The sequence below is a fragment of the Osmerus eperlanus genome, chromosome 9, assembly GCF_963692335.1.
Source record: "Osmerus eperlanus chromosome 9, fOsmEpe2.1, whole genome shotgun sequence".
NCBI lineage: Eukaryota > Metazoa > Chordata > Actinopteri > Osmeriformes > Osmeridae > Osmerus > Osmerus eperlanus.
Window position 1 is genome coordinate 18,659,677 of NC_085026.1, and position 6,000 is coordinate 18,665,676.

At 46.9% G+C, this 6,000-nt stretch overlaps 1 protein-coding gene across 2 annotated transcripts in view; it reads right to left on the bottom strand.

The window, feature by feature from the left end:
- LOC134026755 (KATNB1-like protein 1) overlaps nucleotides 1-5,757 on the bottom strand; it is a 35,646-nt gene extending 29,889 nt beyond the window's left edge. For both annotated transcript variants that reach the window (XM_062469694.1, XM_062469692.1), the window contains exon 1: nucleotides 5,687-5,757. The gene's annotated coding sequence lies outside the window, so the exon portion shown is untranslated. The remainder of the gene's footprint in view (nucleotides 1-5,686) is intronic.
- Nucleotides 5,758-6,000: the final 243 nt, after the last annotated feature.

Genomic DNA, 6,000 nt, shown 5'->3' on the forward strand with positions numbered 1-6,000 from the left:
CCCATCTGCATAACAAGAAATATCTTCTTCATTTCACTTTTACACTGTCTGTTCTTCTTTACTTCTGTGGTTATTCTTCTAAAATATTAGAATTATAAGAAATTCTTCCTTTCAGCTGTTTTACTTAATGCCAGAGGTCTTTGGAAATTCACACTCATCTCCTTTAACAAAAAATAATCCACATGAGAAAGACTCATGGTTCAGGGAATTACTGAAATATCATTCTGATTCTGCAAAATAGATATTGTCGTAAAACAGATGTACAGTTTATTACAATCTGTCATTCTGTGAATATAATAGAATGCCATGCGTTAACTGTACTGATCTCTCACTGAGGAGTGAGGTACAAAAACATCTGCCTAATACACAATATCAACACCATGTCAGTTCATCTCACATCTGAGTTTCAGATCCCCACAGCGTCTACATTTACATTTAGTCATTTAGCAGACGTTCTTATCCAGAGCGACTTACAATAAGTACAGGGACATTCCCCCAAAGCAAGTAGGGTGAAGTGCCTTGCCCAAGGACACAACATCATTTGTCACGGCCGGTAATCGAACTGGCAACCTTCAGATTACTAGCCCGATTCCCTAACCGCTCAGCCACCTGACTCCCTTCTACTCAGTCTACTCTGAGCTCCTGGCTACCTGGGAGCCCAGACAGGGGAACATTTTGGCTTTACACAAAAGTGAGATATTTTCTCTGATGTTTGGTTTTGTGCTTCTTCTCTGTGCGAGATGTTCACATTCACAGTGTCTGTGGTGTGTCACACCTGGGTGAACTAAGGCTGGTTTTCACTGTCTGTGTCTATTTCCAGATATCACAGTTCCTTATGTAAACAGTGTTATCTCACATAGTAACTCCTGAAGTTATGATATTTCTTACTGACAGAGGCCCTCTTTAGTCACGAAAGGTTACCAAAATAAAAAAAAGGCAGAAAATGTAATGTTTTGTTAGGTAAAAACTAATCTATTTTGTTTAAGAAAGCTGTCTGTCAATTAATCAAATGGTGAAGCTTATTGCACAACCTGACCTGAACATGACCGTTAGAGGTGTGTGTGGCTGTGTGTGTGTGTGTGTGTGTGTGTGTGTGTGTGTGGCTGTGTGTGTGTGTGTGTGTGTGTGTGTGTGTGTGTGTGTGTGTGTGGCTGTGTGTGTGTGTGTGTGTGTGGCTGTGTGTGTGTGTGTGGCTGTGTGTGTGTGTGTGTGTGTGTGTGTGTGTGGCTGTGTGTGTGTGTGTGTGGCTATGTGTGTGTGTGTGTGGCTGTGTGTGTGTGTGTGTGTGTGGCTGTGTGTGTGTGTGTGTGTGTGGCTGTGTGTGTGTGTGTGGCTATGTGTGTGTGTGTGTGGCTATGTGTGTGTGGCTGTGTGTGTGTGTGTGGCTATGTGTGTGTGTGTGGCTATGTGTGTGTGGCTGTATGTGTGTGTGTGGCTATGTGTGTGTGTGTGTGGCTGTGTGGGATCACCACACACGTTTGCACACACGTTTGTATCTCAAGTACACACAGTCAGGCCTAAGGATTTCCCCGGCTGTGTATCCAGTCCAGACACCAGTCAGCCAGCCCAGATCTGGCCCATCAGTCAAGCCTTTGTGCTGGGATTGTAAGCTCTGCAAGGGTGGACCTTCTCACCAGCGGTCAGCTGTGGAATTGTACACAGCTGCAATCAGACACACTCACAATCATCAAGGATATGTCTGTTTGTACCAGTCATCATCTGCTTACAATACAACTTCATACTCATGGAATATAAGGAAGTAAAGTAAACATGACTCAGTGCTGTATCATCACTGGTTCTGTATTCTCCTCTCACAACCCTTGGGAGTGAGACAAGCTGAGCATCTGCATGTCAACTGTTAGTTCTTCACCGTAGGAACGTCCTTGACTGGACTGGGATTCTGTCTACATTATGCATAAGAAACCTCTTGAGAATTACTTTTTAAATGGTCCCACACAATATCTTCAGATTGAGAAACCATGGGTTAGAGGTTATGGTTAGGGTTTGGGGAGAGGTTCTGGTCAGGGTTTGGGGAGAGGTTCTGGTCAGGGTTTGGGGAGAGGTTCTGGAGACCTGGGGTTTCTCATTCCTCTCTTTAGTGAGAAGAGGGGAAGAGGAGAGCAGATGTTTAGGCTGCTGTTGCCCTGAGGGCTTGTATCTCTGACAGCCCGGCCAGGCTGCTTATTGAACCACTATTGATCTGGATTACGCAAGACTGACACAACAGGATGGCTTTTGTCTGCCTAAACCTGCAGGGAGCTCGCAGACTTGACTGGGATGGATGAATCAGGGTGTGGGCCTGTTTTATTGAATGAGACATCGCCTGGATCGCACAAGGAAAAGTGTAATGATCCAAGAATCTTCATGCACATGGGTTGTGGATGTTTGATTCTGGCAGTTGAGAAGAAACCCCAAGGACATCCTGGAGCTGTGAAGTCACCTCATCAGTTTATCCTCCTCAGCCAGCCCATCCTGGTGCACATAAACTATGAGAATCCACGATGGAGTCACACAATTCAAATGAGGGAGGAAAATAATTGGCCCAGAAACCTGGTCTCAGAGGCCCAGTAACACTACAGCCCTGTATGGGAAGACAGGGCTGGGCCAGGGATGCCAAAATAATTCCCTCAGGAACCCCTCACACCTTCCAGCACTGTGACTGATACCATGAACCTACAAGAGAACATGGAATAACTTCGTTTCTGATTGGACCTTGGAGTCATCGATGTCCGTAGTTTACCTACTGATCAACCAAACAGTCAGTGTTGATTCAGCGGTTATGAAGATGTGCTAAAGATGATCAAAAGGTAAAGTACACAGAGAGTCCTGGCCCAGAAGTGAAACAGTTCTTCACATAGTTTGCAATAGTCATTTGCAAGAACGGGCTGGTAAGTTTGTCTGGTATCCAAAACTAAAAACTGTTTATGGAAACTAATTGTATTTTGGCATGGCACAGTTTAGTAGTTGATCAGACGGGTGTGGCTGTGGCAGGCTTCTCTCAGGACTGTTTCACTGTCAATACAATCAAGAGTGTAAATACTCATCCACTGTGCTGGCACACAAACAAAACCAAACTCTGGATTAGTTCTGTGTTTTAGGTGGTTACATCACTTTGGCCATAAGCTAACAGTTTTGCAATAGTTTTTTAAAAGATGAATACAAAGTTCTGTCTGAAATGATAGAGAATGAGAACCAGAAGGAGGTGGAAGGGAGAAGGAGGAGGTGGAGGAAGAGGAGGGGAGAAGGAGGAGGTGGAGGGGAGAAGGAGGAGGTGGAGGAAGAGGAGGGGAGAAGGAGGAGGTGGAGGGGAGAAGGAGGAGGTGGAGGAAGAGGAGGGGAGAAGGAGGAGGTGGAGGGGAGAAGGAGGAGGTGGAGGGGAGAAGGAGGAAGAGGAGGGGAGAAGGAGGAGGTGGAGGGGAGAAGGAGGAGGTGGAGGAAGAGGAGGGGAGAAGGAGGAGGTGGAGGGGAGAAGGAGGAGGTGGAGGAAGAGGAGGGGAGAAGGAGGAGGTGGAGGGGAGAAGGAGGAGGTGGAGGGGAGAAGGAGGAAGAGGAGGGGAGAAGGAGGAGGTGGAGGAAGAGGAGGGGAGAAGGAGGAGGTGGAGGGAAGAAGGAGGAGGTGGAGGGGAGAAGGAGGAAGAGGAGGGGAGAAGGAGGAGAAGGAGGAAGAGGAGGGGAGAAAGATAAAAGTTCAACTCCAGTTTGCATCTCCAGGTATCGCCAGGTCCTTTAACCTGTGTTTACTCTCCAAGCCCTGACTGATCTGACCCCACCTCAGTGATCTGACCTCACCTCAGTGATCTGACCTCACCTCAGTGATCTGACCCCACCTCAGTGATCTGACCTCACCTCAGTGATCTGACCTCACCTCAGTGGTATGCCAGGTCCAAACAGAAGGGACAGGATTCCAATCTGGCTCTCAAAACAAGCAGCTCTTTCTCAGAGGAGAAGAAGAGAGGGAGGAAGAGGAGAGGAAGAGGAAGAGAGGGAGGAAGAGGAGAGGAAGAGGAGAGGAAGAGAGGGAGGAAGAGGAGATGGGAAAACTAAACATGTCAGTTTAAACATTGAATACAGGATTTCCCTCCTTTGTAAACAAGATATAAAAAAATGCAAGAAATTAGAAAGGTTTTCAGGTTTTTTGATGAAACCTATAAATAGGTAGTTGAGTTCCAAGTCCAGTGATAATGTGCCAAGCTAAAGCTGTCTCACCACTGGTCAAAACCCTCCTCAAACACACGCCCCTGCCCAGCCGCCTGGAGGTGTGAACCGCTCACAGTCTGACGATATGCTAATATTTGATCTGCTGTCTTCAACAGCACTGCTTAAACATCTATTCCTCCTGAACACCATAAAGCAGATGTGTAATCACAATGTACAGAGTGCACAAAGATTCAGTAATGGTACATTTGAAAACTGCTCATAATACTGCTGCTGTATTAGTGAGTGTCTGTCTTCTTCTTCTGCCTGAGGACATGCCCTGCTGCTAGGTGGGCTTCCCAGAGAAAACACATGTGACCTCCATGATGTAGAACTGGCAGCAGAGAAAACACACTGGCACGCAGGTCTTCAAAAGAGATAGTCAATCTGAGGATACAAGAATGTGCAGCATTGTGCTTTTTTAACTTCATGGAACACAGGGTTTGTTTAGACAAACCTTTCAAATGTCGCGATCTCACAGAAAAAAAACAAATAATGCTGATTTATTGGTCCTCTCCTTACATTCCCATGACTTTAAACATGGTACCAGAAGGCCGCAGTCCTGAATAATGAGTCTGGATCCTCAGTCCTTTCCTTACCATCCATAAAAGGAAGAAGAGGAAGTGACAATGCTGTAAGAGTCTTCTGTGGAATGAGGTGAGGGGTGATGGAGCACAGCTGCTGAGAGTGACTCAATCAGCAGGGAGGTGACGGAGAGGAGGAGGAGAGACAGGAGGAGGAGGATGGAGGGAGGAGGAAGAGAGAGACAGGAGGATAGAGATAGGAAGAGAGACAGGAGGAGGAGGATGGAGGGAGGAGGAAGAGAGAGACAGGAGGATAGAGATAGGAAGAGAGACAGGAGGAGGAGGATGGAGGGAGGAGGAAGAGAGAGACAGGAGGATAGAGATAGGAAGAGAGACAGGAGGAGGAGGATGGAGGGAGACCAGCTATGCTCCAGACAGGAGACAGACGCAGCCAGCTCGACATGGACACCAGCCTAGTTAGACACACATTTGTGTTCGAGCACAACAGAAGCCTGTTCCTCAGCTGTCTACGCTTCTCTACTGTATGTGTGTGTGTGTATGTGTGGTAATTGTCGATAACAAGTGGCAGACTGGGGTCTCTGTCCTCTCAGGGCAGAAATCAGGAGCCCTAACTAGCACAGAGCGACTGAACCCTGATGAACCCTGACACACTAACACCATCAGTCAGAAGAGCAAGACTCTGAGCCATTGCTAAAACACCCTTTGCATTGTACACACTGTTGATATTAAGCATATCCCTTCCCTTGAGCTGAATCTTAGGAATCCATCACATAAACAGTCATGGTAACTCAGCAACAGCCAAAGATACACAACGTACACAGTAGTGGATCTGACACACTGAAACTAAACAAAGTATACCCCTCTGCCACACACACACACAATGTACAACATCACTGATAGAGAGGGTCAGAAGAAGAAAGACTGTGAGTCACTGACCAGATACATACCAGTTCTGCCCTGGGACTCTTCGAGGAAACGCTCTGACGAGGCTGTACACTTCCCTTATATGGCAGCTCGCTTCCTCGCTGCTGAAACTCCTCTGACAGACGCAGCCAGCGCTGCGCAGCATTACGAGAATCCTGGGGAACAGTTAACATACACAACAACTTTGGCTAAGGAAGGAACTGCTAAAGCCCTCATCTGAACCTTGGACGTGGGATTTGTCAATGGAGTGGGTTGGAATGCGTAGCATGGCTTGGCTACTGTACTTCAGATTTGCTCTAAGAACAGTCTGCTGTTTGTTAATCCAAGGGAACCAACA